This window comes from Chlorocebus sabaeus, chromosome 23, assembly GCF_047675955.1.
Source record: "Chlorocebus sabaeus isolate Y175 chromosome 23, mChlSab1.0.hap1, whole genome shotgun sequence".
Taxonomy (NCBI): domain Eukaryota; kingdom Metazoa; phylum Chordata; class Mammalia; order Primates; family Cercopithecidae; genus Chlorocebus; species Chlorocebus sabaeus.
Window position 1 is genome coordinate 71,556,120 of NC_132926.1, and position 24,315 is coordinate 71,580,434.

The 24,315-nt window shown below is 37.6% G+C and overlaps 1 long non-coding RNA gene across 1 annotated transcript in view; it reads right to left on the reverse strand.

Annotated features, from left to right (window-relative positions):
• The window catches only part of LOC140709990 (uncharacterized), a 272,360-nt gene that overhangs the window by 45,753 nt on the left and 202,292 nt on the right, over positions 1-24,315 (reverse strand). The window lies entirely within an intron of this gene.

Here is a 24,315-nt window from a genome sequence, read left to right on the forward strand (position 1 = left end):
CTGATCTCGAATTCCTGACCTGAAGTGATCCACCCACCTTGGCCTGCCAAAGTGCTGGGATTATAGGCGTGAGGCACCACCACCGACCTTGTATTGTTTTTAAAGTCTCAGTTTCATTTATTTCTGCTCTGATCTTTATTATTAATTTCCTTCTACTAATTGGTTTGTTCTTGCTTCTCTAGTTCCTTGAGGTGAATCTTTGGGTTGTTAATTTTGAAATCTTTCTACTTTTTTGATATAGGTGTCTATTGCTATAAACTTCCTTTTTAGTACTGCTTTTGTTGTATCCCATAGATTTTGGTGTGTTGTATTTCCATTTTCATTTGTTTAAAAAAGACCAAATTTCTTTCTTAATTATTTCATTGGCCCATTGGCCATTCAGAAGCATGTTGTTTAATTTCCAAGGTTGTGTATTTTCCAAGGTCCCTCTTGCTTTTTGATGGCTAATTTTATTCCATTGTGGTCAGAGATAATACTTGATATATAAATATATTTTTAAAATGTGTACAGGCGGGGGCGGAGCAAGATGGCCGAATAGGAACAGCTCCAGTCTCCAACTCCCAGCGCGAGCGACACAGAAGACCGGCGATTTCTGCATTTTCAACTGAGGTACTGGGTTCATCTCACTGGGGAGTGCCAGACGATCGGTGCTGGTCAGCTGCTGCAGCCCCACCAGCGAGAGCTGAAGCAGGGCGAGGCATTGCCTCACCTGGAAAGCGCAAGGGGGAAGGGAATCCCTTTTCCTAGCCAGGGGAACTGAGACACACAACACCTGGAAAATCGGGTAACTCCCACCCCAATACTGCGCTTTAAGCAGACAGGCACACCAGGAGATCATATCGCACACCAGGAGATCATATCGCACACCTGGCCGGGAGTGTCCCACACCCACGGAGCCTCCCTCATTGCTAGCACAGCAGTCTGTGATCTACCGGCAAGGCAGCAGCGAGGCTGGGGGAGGGGCGCCCGCCATTGCTGAGGCTTAAGTAGGTAAACAAAGCTGCTGGGAAGCTCGAACTGGGTGGAGCTCACAGCAGCTCAAGGAAACCTGCCTGTCTCTGTAGACTCCACCTCTGGGGACAGGGCACAGTAAATAATAACAAATGCAGCAGCTCTGCAGACGCAAACGACTCTGTCTGACAGCTTTGAAGAGAGCAGTGGATCTCCCAACACGGAGGTTGAGATCTGAGAAGGGACAGACTCCCTGCTCAAGTGGGTCCCTGACCCCTGAGTAGCCTAACTGGGAGACATCCCCCACTAGGGGCAGTCTGACACACCACACCTCACAGGGTGGAGTACACCCCTGAGAGGAAGATTCCAAAGCAAGAATCAGACAGGTACACTCGCTGTTCAGAAATATTCTATCTTCTGCAGCCTCTGCTGCTGATACCCAGGCAAACAGGGTCTGGAGTGGACCTCAAGCAATCTCCTACAGCTACAACCTACAGCTGAGGATCCTGACTGTTAGAAGGAAAGCTATCAAACAGGAAGGACACCTACACCAAAACCCCATCAGTACATCACCATCATCAAAGACCAGAGGCAGATAAAACCACAAAGATGGGGAAAAAGCAGGGCAGAAAAGCTGGAAATTCAAAAAATAAGAGCGCATCTCCCCCGGCAAAGGAGCGCAGCTCATCGCCAGCAATGGATCAAAGCTGGACGGAGAATGACTTCGACGAGATGAGAGAAGAAGGCTTCAGTCCATCAAATTTCTCAGAGCTAAAGGAGGAATTACGTACCCAGCGCAAAGAAACTAAAAATCTTGAAAAAAAAGTGGAAGAATTGATGGCTAGAGTAATTAATGCAGAGAAGCTCACAAACGAAATGAAAGAGACGAAAACCATGGCACGAGAAATACGTGACAAATGCACAAGCTTCAGTAACCGTCTCGATCAACTGGAAGAAAGAATGTCAGCGATGGAGGATCAAATGAATGAAATGAAGCGAGAAGAGAAACCAAAAGAAAAAAGAAGAAAAAGAAATGAACAAAGCCTGCAAGAAGTATGGGATTATGTAAAAAGACCAAATCTACGTCTGATTGGGGTGCCTGAAAGTGAGGGGGAAAATGGAACCAAGTTGGAAAACACTCTTCAGGATATCATCCAGGAGAACTTCCCCAACCTAGTAGGGCAGGCCAACATTCAAATCCAGGAAATACAGAGAATGCCACAAAGATACTCCTCGAGAAGAGCAACTCCAAGACACATAATTGCCAGATTCACCAAAGTTGAAATGAAGGAAAAAATCTTAAGGGCAGCCAGAGAGAAAGGTCAGGTTACCCACAAAGGGAAGCCCATCAGACTAACAGCAGATCTCTCGGCAGAAACTCTTCAAGCCAGAAGAGAGTGGGGGCCAATATTCAACATTCTTAAAGAAAAGAATTTTAAACCCAGAATTTTATATCCAGCCAAACTAAGTTTCATAAGTGAAGGAGAAATAAAATCCTTTACAGATAAGCAAATGCTTAGAGATTTTGTCACCACTAGGCCTGCCTTACAAGAGACCCTGAAGGAAGCACTAAACATGGAAAGGAACAACCGGTACCAGCCATTGCAAAAACATGCCAAAATGTAAAGACCATCAAGGCTAGGAAGAAACTGCATCAACTAACGAGCAAAATAACCAGTTAATATCATAATGGCAGGATCAAGTTCACACATAACAATCTTAACCTTAAATGTAAATGGACTAAATGCTCCAATTAAAAGACACAGACTGGCAAACTGGATAAAGAGTCAAGATCCATCAGTCTGCTGTATTCAGGAGACCCATCTCACACGCAGAGACATACATAGGCTCAAAATAAAGGGATGGAGGAAGATTTACCAAGCAAATGGAGAACACAAAAAAGCGGGGGTTGCAATACTAGTCTCTGATAAAACAGACTTTAAACCATCAAAGATCAAAAGAGACAAAGAAGGCCATTACATAATGGTAAAGGGATCAATTCAACAGGAAGAGCTAACTATCCTAAATATATATGCACCCAATACAGGAGCACCCAGATTCATAAAGCAAGTCCTTAGAGACTTACAAAGAGACTTAGACTCCCATACAATAATAATGGGAGACTTCAACACTCCACTGTCAACATTAGACAGATCAATGAGACAGAAAGTTAACAAGGATATCCAGGAATTGAACTCATCTCTGCAGCAAGCAGACCTAATAGACATCTATAGAACTCTCCACCCCAAATAAACAGAATATACATTCTTCTCAGCACCACATCGTACTTACTCCAAAATTGACCACGTAATTGGAAGTAAAGCACTCCTCAGCAAATGTACAAGAACAGAAATTATAACAAACTGTCTCTCAGACCACAGTGCAATCAAATTAGAACTCAGGACTAAGAAACTCAATCAAAACCGCTCAACTACATGGAAACTGAACAACCTGCTCCTGAATGACTACTGGGTACATAACGAAATGAAGGCAGAAATAAAGATGTTCTTTGAAACCAATGAGAACAAAGATACAACATACCAGAATCTCTGGGACACATTTAAAGCAGTGTGTAGAGGGAAATTTATAGCACTAAATGCCCACAAGAGAAAGCAGGAAAGATCTAAAATTGACACTCTAACATCGCAATTAAAAGAACTAGAGAAGCAAGAGCAAACACATTCGAAAGCTAGCAGAAGGCAAGAAATAACTAAGATCAGAGCAGAACTGAAGGAGATAGAGACACAAAAAACCCTCCAAAAAATCAATGAATCCAGGAGTTGGTTTTTTGAAAAGATCAACAAAATTGACAGACCACTAGCAAGACTAATAAAGAAGAAAAGAGAGAAGAATCAAATCGACGCAATTAAAAATGATAAAGGGGATATCACCACCGACCCCACAGAAATACAAACTACCATCAGAGAATACTATAAACACCTCTACGCAAATAAACTGGAAAATCTAGAAGAAATGGATAATTTCCTGGACACTTACACTCTTCCAAGACTAAACCAGGAAGAAGTTGAATCCCTGAATAGACCAATAGTAGGCTCTGAAATTGAGGCAATAATTAATAGCCTACCAACCAAAAAAAGTCCAGGACCAGATGGATTCACAGCTGAATTCTACCAGAGGTACAAGGAGGAGCTGGTACCATTCCTTCTGAAACTATTCCAATCAATAGAAAAAGAGGGAATCCTCCCTAACTCATTTTATGAGGCCAACATCATCCTGATACCAAAGCCTGGCAGAGACACAACAAAAAAAGAGAATTTTAGACCAATATCCCTGATGAACATCGATGCAAAAATCCTCAATAAAATACTGGCAAACCGGATTCAGCAGCACATCAAAAAGCTTATCCACCATGATCAAGTGGGCTTCATCCCTGGGATGCAAGGCTGGTTCAACATTCGCAAATCAATAAACATAATCCAGCATATAAACAGAAGCAAAGACAAGAACCACATCATTATCTCAATAGATGCAGAAAAGGCTTTTGACAAAATTCAACAGCCCTTCATGCTAAAAACGCTCAATAAATTCGGTATTGATGGAACGTACCTCAAAATAATAAGAGCTATTTATGACAAACCCACAGCCAATATCATACTGAATGGGCAAAAACTGGAAAAATTCCCTTTGAAAACTGGCACAAGACAGGGATGCCCTCTCTCACCACTCCTATTCAACATAGTGTTGGAAGTTCTGGCTAGGGCAATCAGGCAAGAGAAAGAAATCAAGGGGATTCAGTTAGGAAAAGAAGAAGTCAAATTGTCCCTGTTTGCAGACGACATGATTGTATATTTAGAAAACCCCATTGTCTCAGCCCAAAATCTCCTTAAGCTGATAAGCAACTTCAGCAAAGTCTCAGGATACAAAATTAATGTGCAAAAATCACAAGCATTCTTATACACCAGTGACAGTCAAACAGAGAGCCAAATCAGGAATGAACTTCCATTCACAATTGCTTCAAAGAGAATAAAATACCTAGGAATCCAACTTACAAGGGATGTAAAGGACCTCTTCAAGGAGAACTACAAACCACTGCTCAGTGAAATCAAAGAGGACACAAACAAATGGAAGAACATACCATGCTCATGGATAGGAAGAATCAATATCGTGAAAATGGCCATACTGCCCAAGGTAATTTATAGATTCAATGCCATCCCCATCAAGCTACCAATGAGTTTCTTCACAGAATTGGAAAAAACTGCCTTAAAGTTCATATGGAACCAAAAAAGAGCCCGCATCTCCAAGACAATCCTAAGTCAAAAGAACAAAGCTGGAGGCATCACGCTACCTGACTTCAAACTATACTACAAGGCTACAGTAACCAAAACAGCATGGTACTGGTACAAAAACAGAGATATAGACCAATGGAACAGAACAGAGTCCTCAGAAATAATACCACACATCTACAGCCATCTGATCTTTGACAAACCTGAGAGAAACAAGAAATGGGGAAAGGATTCCCTATTTAATAAATGGTGCTGGGATAATTGGCTAGCCATAAGTAGAAAGCTGAAACTGGATCCTTTCCTTACTCCTTATACGAAAATTAATTCAAGATGGATTAGAGACTTAAATGTTAGACCTAATACCATAAAAATCCTAGAGGAAAACCTAGGTAGTACCATTCAGGACATAGGCATGGGCAAAGACTTCATGTCTAAAACACCAAAAGCAACGGCAACAAAAGCCAAAATTGACAAATGGGATCTCATCAAACTAAAGAGCTTCTGCACAGCAAAAGAAACTACCATCAGAGTGAGCAGGCAACCTACAGAATGGGAGAAAATTTTTGCAATCTACTCATCTGACAAAGGGCTAATATCCAGAACCTACAAAGAACTCAAACAAATTTACAAGAAAAAAATAAGCAACCCCATCAAAAAGTGGGCAAAGGATATGAACAGACATTTCTCAAAAGAAGACATTCATACAGCCAACAGACACATGAAAAAATGCTCATCATCACTGGCCATCAGAGAAATGCAAATCAAAACCACAATGAGATACCATCTCACACCAGTTAGAATGGCGATCATTCAAAAGTCAGGAAACAACAGGTGCTGGAGAGGATGTGGAGAAATAGGAACACTTTTACACTGTTGGTGGGATTGTAAACTAGTTCAACCATTATGGAAAACAGTATGGCGATTCCTCAAGGATCTAGAACTAGATGTACCATATGACCCAGCCATCCCATTACTGGGTATATACCCAAAGGATTATAAATTATGCTGCTATAAGGACACATGTACACGTATGTTTATTGCAGCACTATTCACAATAGCAAAGACTTGGAATCAACCCAAATGTCCATCAGTGACAGATTGGATTAAGAAAATGTGGCACATATACACCATGGAATACTATGCAGCCATAAAAAAGGATGAGTTTGTGTCCTTTGTAGGGACATGGATGCAGCTGGAAACCATCATTCTTAGCAAACTATCACAAGAACAGAAAACCAAACACCGCATGTTCTCACTCGTAGGTGGGAACTGAACAATGAGATCACTTGGACTCGGGAAGGGGAACATCACACACCGGGGCCTATCATGGGGAGGGGGGAGGGGGGAGGGATTGCATTGGGAGTTATACCTGATGTAAATGACGAGTTGATGGGTGCAGCACACCAACATGGCACAAGTATACATATGTAGCAAACCTGCACGTTGTGCACATGTACCCTACAACTTGAAGTTTAATAATAATAAATAAATTAAAAAAAAAAAAAAAAAGAAAAAAAAATGTGTACAGGCTTGTTTTGTGGCTTAAAATGTGGTCTCTTCTGGAAAATGTTCCATGTGGTGATGAAAAGCAAGTGTATTCTGTAGCAGTTGGATGAAATGTTCTGTAAATGTCAATTAGGCTTATTAGATCTAATGTGTAGTTTAACTCTGCTGTTTCTTTGTTCTTATCTGTCTGGATGATCTGCCTATTACTAAGAGTGGGCTGTTAAAGTCCTATATTATTACTGTATTGCAGTCTATCTCCCACTTTAGGTCTATTAATGTTGGCTTTATATATTTGGGATCTTTGGTGTTGAGTGCATAAATATTTATATAATTATGATATTCTCTTGCTAAATTGACCCCTTTATCAATATATAGTGAATTTGTCTCTTTATAATCATAGATTGGTAATCTGTTTATATGTGTGTTATGAATCTAGTTACTCCTACTCTTTTTTGGTTTCCATTTGCAGGGAATGTCTTTTTCTGATCCTTCACTTTTAGTCTACATATGTGGTTTTCTTGAGGCAACAAGTAGTTGGGTCTTGTTTCTTTATCCATTCAGCCATTCTTTGCCTTTTCATTGGAGAATTGAGACATTTACATTCAGTGTTATTATTGATAATCAAGGAGTTATATAAGGTATATACTTATTGCTTATACCAAATGTGTTATTTGATCAGTAATAAGTAACTACTATCATTTTGTTGCTTGTTTTCTGATGGTTTTGAGACTTTTCCTCCCTTTCTTATTAAAGTCTTCCTTTGTAGTTACGTTATTATCTCTGATAGTATATTTTAAATTGTTACTGTTATTTTTAGTGAATCTATTTCAGATTTTTGCACTGTGGTTGCGATGAGGCTTACAAAAAACATTTTAAAGACATAACAAGTTATTTTAAAGAGATGGCAACTTATCTTAGAACACAAAAGAATAGAAATAAACAAAGGCAAAAAATCTACACTTTAACCCCATTTCCACTACATTTTGATTTTCACTTTTCTCAATTTACATTCTTAAAATTACGTATCTCTTAACAGGGTGCTGTAACTATTATTGCTTTTTATATATTTTGTCTTTTGCGCTTAATACCAGAGTTATGGGTGGATTATACACCATAAATATAGTAACAGGGTATTCTGGGTTTGTTCATGTACTTAATTTTACCAGTGGGTTTATACCTTGAAAAGTATTCTCTTTAGCATTTCTTGCAAGATGAGTCTGGTGGTGCTGAATTCTCTCGGCTTTTGTTTGTCTGTGAAGGACTTGATCCATCATATTTCAATAACAGTTTTGCTGGTTACGATGTTCTGAGGAGGTTGCAGTTTTTTTTCTTTGAGCACTACCATATGAATCAGCAACTGGATATTTATTCAAAGGAAGAGAAATCCATATATGAAAGGTATATTTGGACTCTGGTGTTTATTGCAGCACTATTCACAATAGCAAAGATACAGAATCAACCTAAATGTCCATTAACAGATGAATAGATACAGAAAATATTATATATATACATATATATGTGTGTGTATGTATATATATGTGTGTGTGTATGTGTGTGTGTACCTCAGTCATAGGTAGATGAAAGTTGAATTATATAAGAAAAATTCAAATATTTTCCATAATTGGCATATCATTTTATAGCTACCTCAGATATGTATGAGAGTTCTATTCAGTCCATATCTTTACCAGTATTTAGATTAATCAGTCATTTGGCTGTCTACTGGTTTGCAGTGTTCTGATGAGAAGTCAGTCATAATTCCTATAGCTGTTTCTTTGTATATAATGTTTCTGTTTCCCCCCTGTCTGTTTTTAAGATTTTCTCTTTCTTTTTGGTTTCCAGCAATTGACTATAACACGCCTATGTATGTTTTTCTTGTTTCTACTTGTAGTTTGTTAAGCTTTTGGATCAATGTATTGATAATTTTTTGTAAAATTTGTAAAAAATAAATTTTGGTTATGTTTAAAATATGTTTTATTTTTTCTTTTTCTTTTTTCCTCATTGAACTCCAAATACAAGCATGCTAAACTTTTTGATAATTCCAAGAAGTTGCAGATGGTCTGTTTACTTTTTCCTACCTTTTTTTTTTTTTAACTGTGTCCTTCAGTTTGATGTCTTGTATTGATCCATCTTTGAGTTCACTGGATCTTTCTTTTACAATTTACTTGAAGACCCAAATTTTTGTTTTCAAATATTATAATTTTAACTTTTAGAATTTTAATCAATTTTTTTTAAATTTTACAACTCCTACTTCTCTCCCATAATAGTTCATCTCTGTATCCATTTTTCCTGTAAATTAATATATTTTTCATAGTTATGTTTAGTTCTCAACCTCCCTAATCTAATACCTGGAAATTTCTAGCTCAATTTATATTGACTTTTATTCTTGGTGATGGGACATGTTTTCCTGCTTCATCACATATCTTCTAATGTTTTATTGTATTATGAGTATGGCATATAAAATAATATAAAAATTTAATTCGTTTTGGTTCTTTGACAGTGAATGCAAGCCACTGCCCCTGTTTGAAAGTTAAGGGAAGGTACTGGCGTGCAGAATCTTTATAATCAAATTGAGCCTGTGCTACGTCACAGCATTGACTTTAGCTGTGATCAACCTGCTTCATTTTTTCATTATCACTAGTCTCTTTTTTATCTTGCTTTATATTCCAAATGAGAGAAAGTTGAAATGCAATTTAAAATATTTTTAGTTCACCTTTGGATTCAATTTTGTCAGGGCTTCAAAATAGAAGCAACACAAGAATATGTTATTTCTTTCTGCTTATCAGCTTCTCTTTCATGGCTGAATTCTTGATAATATTCAGATAGAGAAACTTATTTGACTGAAAAATTTGTTTTTTGGCTTGGAATCTTCCAGATTCAAATGCCTCCTGCCATCGCTGTGTCATCTAAAGCTTATCTGTTTTCTTTTTAACCCTGCTGAGTCTCTTCATCAACATCAGGCCTACACCTCCACCCATTCGTATCCAGATCAGGAGCTCTTCCCCAGGTAGAGAAGTTGCCGTGGTACTCTAACTAGGAAGAACTTGTTTTTCTCTGGAATTCAGTTCATCAAGGCTTTATTATATCTACAGTTCTTTATTAGCCCCTTAGAAAGTAAGGTTTATTTATCCATTTTGTCAATTTTGTTGTTTTTACCATGATTTGAAAAGATTTTTTGCCTCTTGTTCATATAAACTGGAAGTGGAAGCCAGATAAATATTCATCATTAAATTTCTGTTCATGTTTTATATTCTTTTCCATGAAAGTTCGCCCTATTTGGCTAATCTTTAGGGCTCACATATCTAGATCTGCCCTGAATAAACTAAAACACTTTATTCAGAGCACAGTTTTTAAAACCAAGGAGAAAGCAAGATAGACATAAGATAAATATTACATGGGATCTGCATAAAATAGTTTTTTTCTCCATTATCTTTTACTTTTTCCTTGCCCTCTTCCATTCCTTTCTCTTTACACAGGAAACAGAAACAGAGGTGAGGATAAAAGGTCCTAACAACACAGTAGACTCAGAAAGCAAGGACGAAACTATGTTGGAGGCAAGAAATTTGGATGGACATTAGAGAAAGAAAAACCAATTTTGAAGTAGATTTATATTTGACATTTTAAGCTAAGCCTCTAGAAAATTTAAATGTCAAAATTAAATGTATACATTAAATTTGCCATATTTCATTTTGAAATATAAAATGGCGAGATGGGAAGAGGGTGCAGGCATCCTGTAGCAAGTTTGATATTGAAGAGGAGTGAAGAGAGAAAGGTAAGATTGCAGCAAAGGGGCAAGTTAAGACGGAAACTTCATTGAAAAGTCCTACCCCGCACCTACATCACCATATTGATCTTATAACTAATTCTTATTTTTTTCTTTGCCTCTCTTATCTCATAGCATGAAGAATTTGCTTAAAGTTATAACCAATGCTGCTCAGCACATTTCTTCATTTCTATACCTTCACTCCTCACATGGCTCCCCACCCCACCCCACCCCACACATGACTGAAAATCGATTTACAAGTGTCTTCAGCTCTCCCTGATGGGTTCAAGTTGCATACTGAATATTTCTGGCTTGCTGATTTTCAAAGGCTTTTGGATGATATTAATAAATAGGGGTTCATAATATATATGAAATTCAACTTGATTTTGACTTAATCAGCCCAAATCCCTGTGTTTCTATTTTAATTCTTCCTTCCAGCATAAGAATTCCCCTGCTTCTAACAAATCTTTGCAGCAGGTCTGCAGCATCACAAGTTTTAGATATCTTCTGATATAATTTTAAAATCTTCTGAGCTATGAATGGTCCCTGGCAACTCTCTGACAAACAATCATTTTAGTTCTGACAATCTATGGATAGCTGAAGCTACACAGATCAAAATAAGAATATGGGACATCCTTAGATATCCCAGCAAACTCTAAAGGGGAAATGAATGTTCTATCCTGAGGTACCACAATGGATTAGAAGGTTTTATCTAGCTGAGAGTGATGGTAAATAGAGCCATTCACATTGGGGATATCACTCAAATATATTTGAACACTTTGATCTATTTCTCTGCCCTATAGTAATTTACATAGGCTTCCCAATTCTGCTCACAGTCTAAGTGTTTTGTTAATGAAAATTTTCTCTCGAATTGAAGTACTAAGACTGAGACTTATCTATTCATATTAGGGCCTTAAAACATTTTATAGGGAATGTAGTTGACTGCAAATGGCCCTATATCCATGAAAGGCAATCTGTAGAGAAAGTGTCAAAGGCACAAAGTGAGTTGTCTTTTTTTTTCTTTCATTTCTTCTTTTATTTCTTGTTGTCTTATTTTTGTCTTTGTTTCCTGAAAAACACTGTAGAAATTAAAGACTATATATATATAAAGATTATAGTGAACAGTTTCTGTAGTAGTCATTGGCTGTCTCTTTGGCAACCTTCTCCTTTTCCTTCTGGTCATAGGGATCTGGATTTTCTTTTAGAGAATTACCTCTCCACCACTTTTTGTAGTCTTTGTGAAGCTGTCAATCAAGGTACACTGACCTCCCCTAGGGACAAGTGTCATTCACTGTAGGATCTCTAGACATCTGGACTTAGAGTCTTGAGTCAATGGATGAAAGAATAAGAAAACAGAAACCTTTTGGAGATGTTGCTTGTCATCAGCATCATGTTGTTAGAACTGTCACTCAACTTCTGCAATCCAATTTCCCTAAGCTGTACTTGTTCCCATCCTGCTGAGACTGGTTCTCCCAAGTCCTGTCACTGATTGTGGTGCCATCCCCTAGTCTTCTAATAAATTCTCTGTTGGTTAAATTACCCAGGGTCTGTTTTTATTGTTTGCAATCAAAGAAATTCAACTCATAGAAATGCTCCAAGTTAGTCAGATGGTAGATGATTTTTATGAGTAGTTATCCATTCCATAATATACTATGTTTCTAATAATATACACATTTATTTTAATATTTTGATAGAAGTCCTGAAAGAGCCATTTCTGTAAGTCAATACTTTGTGAGACTGCAGCAAGATGTAAAAGATTTATTCAGGAAACAATCTTAAGCAACAACAGCAATCTTCTTTGCAGAAAAAAATGATGGATCAGTAAGGCAGTGCAATTCTAGTGTCCCTAAATCCAGATGGGTTTAGAACTGGGATGGCAAACTGAAATATCTGTAGGAAATGAGCACTGATGCAAACGGATGAGTCATCTGGGATACTTCTCACTTTCATTAAGAATTATAATCCAGCTGATTTTTCTTCTTCAACCTCTTTGGTTTCTCCTTTCGGTTTCCACCTCTGATAGAGACGTGTCAAAGACATACTGCTCCACTAAGGAAAACACCAGTGCCAGTGCAATGACAGGTAATAACTGAAACTCACCATTGTTCTCAAAGAAACAATAGAAATCATGAAGACTCAGAGCTGAAGAACATATGCCCTTTAAATGAGGCAACGCTTCTCAGCTCTGGACGATCACCACTTGTCAGAAAAGCTGGCTCAGTATTGCCTATATCTTCTGATGTTTTATAAAGTAGTCAGAAATATTAATGTTTTTACTAAATGTATAATAATCTATTTATTGTATATTGGCAGTTAATTCAATTAAAAATATATTGGGTGATCCCAGGAAAACAAATGTACATTCTGCTCTTGACCTACATGAGAAGCTGGGCTGTGATATTTTATACGGATTTGTGGCATGACAAACACTTATTAAGCACACCACTTCAGCAAAGGAAAATTTACTTTAAAAATCAAACTCTTAAGCCAGAACAAGCTACCACAGTCATGAAATAAATTCCCGGGGGTGGCCTAATGGGATCCTGCAGGACCCAGCAAGTGATGGAGGATAAGTTAGAGAAGGAAAACTCTTGCTTTGCCAGTAGCTCAGGGGGGCATGTCGATACACTTTGCTTGGCAAGAGAGGCATGTTGTACCCGGCTTGATATGTTGTTCCAGTCACCCTGTTATATGTATAAATGGATTAAAGAAAAGCCATTATTGATACTTGAAACTTACGGAACTTACTCATTTCAGATCTTAAGTGCTCCAAAATAATAATAAAAAAAAGAATGTTGTGTCTGTGTCAGGTTGCCTTTAGGCTATTGTGTTTCACTATATGCATTACCTTAAAAAAAATGAGCCACTCTTTGCCACTAAGCATCTTCAAACTTAGAAGAGAATAAGATTGACATTACTGTTCAGATCCATTAGTCAAACTACAGTGGCTTTGGACAGGTAGTTTCCAAAATACATCAGCCTCATTTACACCCAAGAGCAACAAAACACATTGGGTATTTTTCTGCTGTGATGCAAGGTACAGAGGTACCAGGGCAGAAAGTAGTTTTGATACACATTGCTTTTAGTAAAAGGATTGGAAGTGGAAGGGGAAATGACAAAATACAAAGGTGAAATGACAAAATACATATCTATATTCTAATGATTATAGAGAAGAAAAAAACAATTTTACCTAGGAGCTAGATTAAAATCAATGAAAGAACAAAAGGATACAGCAAGAAATCAACCGGTATGATTACCAGGGATTTCCCCCTGCCTCAAAATAATACCACTTAGTTTTTAGTGTGTCTAAGAAAGTAGAAGCTGCTTATTCTTGAAAATCATTGTTCCAAGAAATGCCACTATACCGTATTTATATTTCATTAATTCTAAGTGATCATTTTCTTGTACCCCAGGCATTCTACATATCTGCATTTACAATGAACATAATTAATTTGGATTCTGGAAATAAAGGAATTTATAAACTTGACTTTCCCTGCCCACTGAGACACTGAAGCAGTGTAATACACATATTACATCTGATGTATGTCTTATATGTTTTTAATCTGGATTGATCCAATTTTCCCAAGCTTCTATTATTGGGGTGAAATATGCCATCTCTATGAGAGTAAGTCTGGTTTTTTAATAATATAGAAAAATTACATCTGTTATTTATTTGGGCATGTAATTGTAACGTGGCAGGCATTATCTTCATTATGTCATTTAAATTGTATTTCTCACATCAAAGAGTCAGTGAAATGACATGTCACTTCTCCTTTTATGTTTGAGAAAACTGTGATATGAAGAATTTAAATAATTGGCTCAATCTCACATGTTTTATAGGTGGAACAGTCAGAATTTTAAGTCTGCTGGATTCTAAATTGTGCATTTTTCACTTACCTATACCGACCTAAGGCAGAATAAGTAAGACCTGACCTATGAGAAGGGAGTTATTCTAAATATAGTAGTTACTGTTTAAACATTTATGGTAGTACAAAGCTAGGGAAAGCAGGCCATAGGCCACATCATGAGATTTCCATTGTAAAAGCACGTACATGCCAGGAACTTAAGAGCAAGGAGTGCTCTCTCTGTGTGCTTCCATCTCCATCCCGCAATGGGCCCGTCATAGTGGTCTCTTCACAGAAGCAGTCTGGTGAAGATGTCCTGTCAAACATCAGCACCATGAAATATGAAGACTTTGGGGAGATTATGATAATAATTCAGTAGTGGCTTTAAAATATCCAGAGAAGACGATCCTAGGGGTGGCAGTCTGGTAAGGAAGGGCAACTAGGGAACTTGTCTTGGATCTAAACTTGCATAAAGGAACTTGCATTTACTGTGTGTTGATGTGGAGTCATTTCAAAGCTGATGGAAATCAAGAAGAGCTAAAAAGGTGAGAAGAACCTATCTTCCCACGTCAGTAACCTAAAAAAAGAGCACTGGCCAGGGAGAATCCCAGGACAAGGGTAAGGCGTGACAGCCACATGATGATTTGGAGATGGCTCTCAGAGGTGTAGTAAGGAGTGCAGACTGATTTTAGAAGAAGGATAAAGCAGTTATTGTGAGAAGGCGGCCTTTAAAAAAAGAAATCAATCAATAAAAATATCTCAGATATTTGATGCCCTCATTGTCTCCCAAAGGGATTAAGCATATTTTCTCTGGGTTAAAAGTTTTTGTTAAAAAAAAAAAGAGCTATTTCACCACAGATTTCAAAAAACTTTGAAGCAGAATTAACAAACAGGAGGAGAGCTCCAAAGGCTCATGCACATTTGCATGCCACCACTGCTTAGTGTTACAAGAATCCAGCTCAACTCTTTACACCTTACTCAGGAAGTATCTTTATTCCTCCTGACAGCAGGATTAATGACTATGCTCAGAAGAAAAACCAACTGTCGAAAAAAGTTTACTTCTTATAGTTGTCCTCCCTTTCTTTGTGCTGTGTAAGCTTTTTTTTCTAGTTTAGATGGTGTGTCATTCAGGGTTCTTCACGGCAGACCACAGAACCTCCTATTTTGAGCAAAAAGGGGTTAATTAAGAGTACATAAGTGGCTCACAGAATATTTGAAGGGCTGAAAAAACAGATTCTAGCTTGAGCCTCCAGAAATATCCCCAGATGTCCACAATGGGTAATGGGCCCCGAAGATGCTGCTACTTCTGCCACACTGGAAACCACTGTAACAGCTGCCAACACTAGAACCATGTTGCCCCCGTTTTATTTATTTATTTTTGTTTAGCAAAGAAGACAACTTACATTCTTGCTATATTATCAAACAACACCACTGGTAATGACAGCTATTGTTCGCTGGAGAAATGCTATGGAATGAAAAGAAATTTTCGTATTAAGAAATCTGAGGAGAAATTAAAAAGAAATTTTAATATCTTGATTTAATGCAGCCATGTGGCTAGACAGATGTTACCTCTTCAGCATCTGGACATGTTCTGAGACTACTGCATCTTCTTATAACCTTTACAGTCTCATTGAGCATATAGCACATAATCAAACTAAACCAAGGTAACTAGCATGTGGTATCAGGGCTGATGGTTTAAGGGTGGTCTATGCAGATCTATGTGTGGCAAGAAGTGATAAAGACTATGGTTCTGTGGCACCAACCATAGCCTCTTCTATCCTCAAACCTGGAGCACTTGGGGCATCTACAGAACCTGCAGGCAATACTTTAATAGACCTCCTGGAGTCTTTGACTCTAGATTAGGAGCCATTGTCCTTTATTCAGTCTTCCCAGATGAAACTAATAACCATTTAATACCTTGATTTTTCTCTTGTAGAGGTTTGTTATATACATTAGTGACAGTTCTGACTTCAAATTTTTCTCATCAGTATAAGATTGTGGACCCATTTTTCCTTTTCCACAAATTTGTAAATTATTGTGTAATGCAGAATTTTCTAGGATATACACAGGTAAGAACTATCATGTCCTTGCAATACTGGGTAGATAAAAAGGGAGAGACAATGATACTGGCTAAAGGTTGGTAACAGGGTAACTTGAAAATGGCATTAATAAGATGCTTGGAGATAGTTTGTGAATTTTATTTACTGGGTTCTCCGTATCCCCTTTTCTGGAAATAATTAAGAGTTGACAGTTCATGGAATTCTACAGCCTCTCCTATGACGAATTGTATTCACCTGGAGTGACAAGTTATTGAGAGAAGAACAGACTATCAATAATGGTTTTATATTTTTAAAACAATAATTTCCTCTTACTCCAGACAGAAGCAACATGCTGTGCAAAATTATATATCATGTAACAGCAGCTGAGAAGTCAACATATATCACTATCAATGCTGCCTCTGTAAGAGCCAAAAAATTACCATATCTAACAATAATTTTTACTTTAACAGAAAGAACAGAGGACACAGAAAGAAACCAACTTATTCTTATAAATGGTTGGTTTAACACATAGTGAACAAATTGATGTGTAAATTGGCTTTGATGAATGATTGTGTTAAATGTGGTTATTTATTATGAGTTCCATTACATAAATTGGTTGCAAAATTATAACAAATGTTCTTTATTAATCTTACCTTCTCCATGGTTAGAGAATGACTCCAGGCAATTATCTTTCATAGACTTCAGCACCATTAGCGCTAATATACTGAGGAGGGCATACAAGTTCTAATAATACACAAAGAATAGAAACATGCTTTTTCTTTGCTCCCTACGTAGGGAGATGATATTTCTTATGCAACTTCCTTCATTCTCTATTTAATCTCTCCAGTTATTAGTTTGGGGTATTTTTGCAGTAACAGCTACCATAGGTATAAGAAATTTCTTATACATGTTTTTCATGGTATGACATTTAAATTTTAAACAGATGGCACAGATCTAGTCTTGAGGAGCTAAGAGTTTAATCAAGATGATTCAGGTGCTTTAAGGCCGTATTTGGCTACTTCACAGGAGGTTTAAGCATTTGCTCTAAGGTCCAGTGACAGATTGTGGAACTGTCTAAATGTTTTCCTCTTCAGCATGGGATACAAATAACGGGAAGGTAGTGTCTCTGAGAAAGGAAAGGAAATATTTCTTCCAAGAATACCCTCATGACCTGACTTTCAGCCAGAATCGGAGGTAAAGAGTTGTCTGAGTAGATAACCTATAGCCTCTTCCTAGTTATGAGGGGCCACTTTTTCCAGTTATGAGTTTTCAGCTCTTTGCTTCTCATCTTCCTCCTCCTATGGACATGATTTTGTCTTTCTAGTTCTCCTTACATCCCTAGCAAGGCAAAAACCAAAAAGGAAAGAAAAATCATTCATTCTGTTAGCTATGTAACTCTGGCTAAAGACTCAAGGTGGGATTAAATAATATAGGTAAGGAGGTGCTTATAAATCATCACTATATAAAAGAATGTAACAAAACAGCACTGCAAATTTGTAGCCTGGAAAAGTCAGTCAGATGATATGGCTGCATTTTTTATTATTGAATATTTATCAAATATCACTGATTTGTGAGCTCCTAAGTTAGGTGCTGGGTGCTGAAGGTGCATAAAGGAGGGAGAAAGCCTACTGCACAAGCAATGCTAAGCAGAAGCTTGATGCCCCCAAACATACCTCATCTCTATGCCATGTCTTCATCACTGTATAAATGTGTATACAGTTCACAGTTAGTATTTAGTACAGCAACTAAAGAGAATATTCAATATGACAGCAAATTAAACAAGTTATAACTTTTTTTTCTCCCAGGTGAATATGTATATAGGTAATCCAGCATGATATGGTTGGTTTTGTGTCCCCATCCAAACCTCTCTTGAATTGTAATCCCCACACATCGAGAGAGGAACCTCATGGGAGGTGATTGGGCCATTAGGGTGGTTTGCCTCATGCTGTTCTCAAAATAGTGAGGGAGTTCTCAGATGATCTGATGGTTTAAAAGTAGCAGTTTCCCCTGCATTCTCTCTCTCTTCTGCCACCATATAATACGTACCCTTGCTTCCCCTTTGCCTTCTGCCACAATTGTAAGTTTCCTGAGGCCTCCACAGCCATGCAGAACTGGGAGTCAGTTAAACCTTTTTTCTTTATAAATTACCCAGTCTCAGGTATTATTTATAGCACTATGAAAATGGACTAATACACAGTGCTTGTATGAGGCTCCTTCTATCTTATATTATCAAGTGTGGCTTCTTTTCCCAAATTTACTTCATAGTGTAAGATAGTTGCATCAGTTCCAGATCTCTCACCTATATTTGAGTCAGGAGGACAATGAAAAGGAAAGAGAAAAATGTGCGCCCTCCCTTTAAAGACATTTGCGGAAGTTGCACAGACAACTCCCATGTACGTATAATTGGCCAGATCTAGTCATAAGAGAGGCCAGAAAATGGATTCTTGATTTCAACTTGTCACATGCCCAGCTAAATATTATATATTCTGGGATTTTCAGTTTCCGCTCAGGATGTAGAATGCTATAAAGAGTATCACTCCCATACTTTCAGTAACAACTACAACAGCAGCATCAGCAAAAACACAAAACAATCTGAAAATTTGTTTTCTTGGACCCAGCAGAGAACTGATGAGTACCAACTAACATGAAATCTAAGGAAAGTCAGGCACATCAAATAAGAGTTGAGACATGAGCCCTTGTTTAACTGGGATAGACACTGTTTATCACAGGTAAGAAGAATCAAGCTTAATTTTTAAATTAATTGCTAAAGGTCAACTGTGGGCTGAAAAGAGAATATAGAAACCCTGAAAGGCACAAAGACAGAATAATTCACTCATCACAGACTTCTTTGTTCACACAGAAGATCAGTAAAAATCCTGAAAAATGTGTCCCTTATGATGCAGGCCTGGGGCAGTGGGGCCACTGAGGAGAGAGCACAGATTACTCTCCCCTGTCTCTTCTATGAAACAAAGGCGTTAAACTTATAGAAAGAGGGCAACAAAATCTGATGCTCTTAGTGCGTTAATGAAAATGCAATGGGAGGGGAACAACAGCAACAATACAACTCTATACCCCTGAGGGAGGAATAGAAAAACTTGTTGGTCTCAGACCCACAGTTGGGAGTGAGACAAGATCACTTAGAAACACCTAACCCACAAGACTCAGAAAAACAATGCCAATAGAACACTGAGACTTAAGCAAAACAAAGAGAATGCCCCAAGCTCCCCCCACCCACTTCTTCCCTCACCAGTCTGAGAGCTTTGAGTAACAGTGGCCTACTGCTTGAAGGGAAACAAGAACAGGCAGAGAGACCCTATTGGAGGCATAGCGGGCCTTTTGGGAGTCCAAAAATTGAGGGTGGAACAGGCACTTCCTCTTTCAGAAAAAACTCTCTAGCAAACCAGCACACATGATGAATAGAAGGTAACACTAGATGATTTAGAAATTATACAAACACATGGAAATTAAACAATATGCTCCCAAATGACCAATGGGTCAATGAAGAGATAAAATAGGAAATGAAAAAATTTTCTTGAAACAAACGGTTGTGACCCAACAGACCCAAACCTATGGGATACAGTCAAGGCAGTACTAACAGTAAAGTTTATAGCTAGAAGTGCCTATATAAACTGTTGATGGAAATATAAATTAGTACAACCACTATGGAGAACAGTTTGGAAGTTCCTCAAAAAACTAAAAATAGAATTACCATATGAGGATCTAGCAATTCTATTGGTAGGTATATAACCAAAGAAAGGAAATCAGTATATCGATGAGAAATCTGCACTCTCATGTTTACTGCAGCACTATTCACAATAGCCAAGATTCAGAAGAAACCTAAGTGGTCAACAACAGATGATTTGATAAAGGAAACTTGGTGCATATACACAATGGAGTACCATATAGACATAAAAAAGAATGGGATCTTGATATTTGCAACTGCACAGATGGAATTGGAGATTATTAAGTGAAATAAGCCAGGCACAGAAAGACAAAACTTAACATGTTCTCATTTATTTGTGGAGGCTACAAGTTAAAAGAATTGAACTTATGGAGATAGAGAATAGAATGATGATTACAAAAGGCTGGGCAGGTTTTGGGTGGGGAGGGAGGTGGCAATAAAGATGGTTAATGAGCACAAAAATATATTTAAATATAATTAATAGATCTAGTATTTCATAGCACCACATGGTGACAACAGTCAACAATAATTTTTTTTCCTTTTTTTTTTTTTTTTTGAGATGGAGTTTCACTCTTGTCACCCCAGCTGGAGTGCAATTGGGTGATTTCAGCTCACTGCAACCTCTGCCTCCTGGGTTCAAGTGATTCTTCTGCCTCAGCCTCCCAAGTAGCTGGGATTACAGGTGCCCACCTACCACGCCTGGCTAATTTTTGTATTTTTAGTAGAGATGGGGTTTCACCATGTTGGTGAGGCTGGTCTGAAACTCCTGACCTCAGGTGATCTGCCTGCCTCAGTCTCTCAAAATGCTAGGATTATAGTCATCAGCCACTGCACCCAGCCTATTTTACATTTTAAAATAACCTAAGAGTATAATTGGATTGTTTGTAAGACAAAGAAAGAATAAATGGTTGAGGTTATGGATTTAAAAACTTAGATTGGATCAAAAGGCAAGTTTCAATTATACGCTATCTATAGTTAGTCAACTTTAATTATAAAAACATAGGCTAAAAATAAAAAAGATGGAAAAGGATATACTATGCAGATACTTAGCAAAAGAAAGCTAAAATAGTTATATTAATATCAGCAGAGAAAGGAATATTATGCAGGATAGAGAGGTATATTACATGATGATGAAGAGGTCAATTCTTCAAGGATAATTTAGTGTTTATGCACCTAACAGTAAAATTACAAAATACATAAAATCTGATAAAACTAAAGTTAAAAGAAAAATCTAAAATTATTGTTGGATATGTCAACACTTTTCTCTCAGCATTCGATAGAACAAGTAGACAGAAAATCTGTAAAGATGCGGAATACTTGAACAATACTATCAGCTAACTTCACCTAACTGACATTTCTAGAACATTCTACTCAATTACAGCAGACTACACAAGTGTGCATGCCTATTCTCCCAAAATATTATATTCTGTACTGTAAAACAAACATCAATACATTTAAAATAATTAAAATTATTCAAATTGTTCTGACACTGTAACATAATTAAATTAGTAGTCAATGAGAGAGAACTATATAGAAAATCACCAAATTCATGAAAATTAAGTGACTCACTGTGAAATATTAGGTATTGCGTTATTATTGTCAGAAAGAAAATGAGATATTGTGGGACAACAAGCAGTCTCTCCTAGATATAGACATATACATAGAGTGTTACGCTGACCGAGGGACTCCATGTTAGGTCATTGAAATGTTTAAATTGTTCTTACTGACTGACTGTTCATGTTCCTTGAAATTCATATTTTGAATCCCTAACCCACAATATGGTGGTATTTGGAGGTAGAAGCTTTGGGAGATAGGTTTATATGAGGTCATGAAGTAGTGCCCTCATGATGTCATTAATATCCTTACAAGAAGATTAAGAAAGTCCAGAGGCCATTCTCTCTCCATCATGTGAGGACACAGTGAAAATGCAGCTGTCTGCAGCCAGTAAGAGGGCCCTACACAGGAATGTAATTGTCAGGCACCTTGATCTTGGACTTCTCAGTCTCCATAACTGTGAGAAATAAATCTCCATTGTTTAAACCAGCCAGTCTAGGATATTTTGTTAAAACAGCCTGAATTGACTAAGAAATCGGTGCATATTACCAAATTGAAGGGAGTCACCAGCTCAATTTTTTTCCTTCTACCAAATCATTTTTATCCACTTACCAAGATGCTGGATTTCTTAGCCTTGCCTTGCTCCTTTTGCTCATTGGCTCCTTTTACCATGGTTTTGACTCCTGGGTCTATTTATTCACTCCTCTCCTTCCTCCCACACCCCCTTGTGCTCTTTTGGCAGGCAGGGGACTGGGAGAGCAATTAAGGCACCAAATTGACAAAATTGTTAGCAACCCCAACTAAGTTAATAATGCCACCTGGAAAGAGTGGCCTCTGCTACCTTTCAGTATCAGAAATAATAAAACTTCTGCAATAGCAATACCATTAGAATAATCCAGAATAGCGGAAATAACTGGTAGAACATACAAATAAATGTGAGCTGTTCTCTATTTCTCTAGTTAGGTAACAATGCATATGCCATATGATGCATATGTAGGAGACATAATGTAAGGACCAAGCTCAGTTTATCAGTAAGCCTACAGACTCTGCATGTTTCTTATCCATTCACTAAGTGCCTCGCTATTTGATTTATTAGTCTACCCCTGTCCAAACAGCTGTATAGTCCAGCTCAGTAATTTTCATTCTCTTGTTACAAGTGGAGTACTATTTGTTCACTTTTCTCTTGACTTGATCTCTAAATATCTTGATGGTCAAGACATGTTCTTCCTCTGAATGAAACAATCTAATTTAATTATATTGAATCAATAGATTCTATTTTTATTAAGAAAATACAATATGGACAATATTCTTAAATATGCTTTAGTACATAATTATAACTTTCCATCCCAAAACCTTTAACTGACTTCATTCTGGTTACTTAACCTATGATCTAAGCTTACTTCAGCATGCTATATTTCCTGTCCAATTAATATTGCCTATTTTTTATATTATTTGAGTAATATCATTTTCTGTTACATGATAAATTCTATAAGGATATGGAAAATTGCTTGTTTTTGCTCATCTTATCCTCAGTTCTTGACACATTAGCTCAATAAATATTTATTGCATGAGGGAATAAATGAATTAATGAATGCAGGATATGGAAAAGTCCCACCGAGGTTTGTTTCTCAATCTCTGTCTCTCTCTCTCTCTCTCTCTCTCTCTCACACACACACACACACACACACACATTCAAATGGGAGCTTCAGACTTCTTTGCTAATAGACATGTACCAGCATTTCTCCAGCAGTGTTTGACACAGTTATCTCATCTTATTCATCAGATATGCCATGCTTATTAGCCTCAGGACATACTTACAAGCTATGCAGCAAAAAGGCCATCCCTGCCATGATAGCTTATTGCAAAACAGAGGGAATAAAATAAAGCAAGCAGCTAGTGCTACACCTATACAAACTAATAAACAAACAAAAGGTCTAAACCACTGTGGCATCATTGTGACAGCAGTGTCTTGAAGAAACCCCACTGGTTCTAACTCCTGTCAGAGGTAATGAATGCCTAGAGTGTGTGTATTATAATGGAACTGGGAGGAAATGGTGCCACTTCTTTGAAACTTGTTAACATGCAAATGACAGATGAATCTTCCCAAAGGTGAGCACTGTCAGCACACATTCTCTGCTTTAGTCAGCAACATGGCTTTTTGTGCTATCATGCTATAATCAACACAGTACCATTTTTATTGAAATATCAAATGATCAAAACCATGTATTTTAAAAGGAATTCAGAGTTGTGAGGCCAACAGAGTAGGTAAATTTGTTCATGATATACAAAGCAGGTTCTGATATCCAATGCATTCTTATTTTGGCTTTTCTATGACTTACAGGTAAGGTACTCACAAGAGAATATTTCAATTACTCTCTTGGCCACTCCTCATCACCCATCATACGATCCTATCTACTTCATCATTTTCCTTAGTGCCCATAAAAAGACATACTGAAGGTGTAAAGGGAATATAAGAGAGAGCAATAGACTCTGATGTGTTGGACTCAGGTCAGATTTTCCCATGCAAAAGATCTGATTTTCAGCTAGACTGCAACACCATGCCAAGGTTGGTCCATCTCCAGAGAGAGGTGATAAAGGCTCATTTTAAATAGTGTAAGCAATGGCAGATTGTGACTTGTCCTCCAAATCTTTTCACTGGCAGAGAGTAGAGAAAATAGTTTTGGCCAAGTATCTGACCATTCTCTTCTGTGAGGTACGACTCCTGCAGTGAGAT